Raw genomic sequence first — 248 nt, forward strand, 5'->3', positions numbered from 1 at the left:
ACCAGACAACATTATTTGGTGTCATAAGCGCATTCCGAACGCACAACCCGTTTGGTGTCCATCTAGACAGCATTCTGGAGCATCATTCAAACGGTGCCTATTGAGGCTGTCTGGGTCGGTAATTTTAGCTAACTGTGTTTTGAGACAGAGCCTAATAAACAAACAATATATAAGGAATTTAGAATGACAGCCATGCAACACATATTTACAAAAAGCCAATTCTTATGTTACTAGGTAAATGAATGACT

This window comes from Cyprinus carpio, chromosome B8 (assembly GCF_018340385.1).
Source record: "Cyprinus carpio isolate SPL01 chromosome B8, ASM1834038v1, whole genome shotgun sequence".
Taxonomy (NCBI): Eukaryota; Metazoa; Chordata; class Actinopteri; order Cypriniformes; family Cyprinidae; genus Cyprinus; species Cyprinus carpio.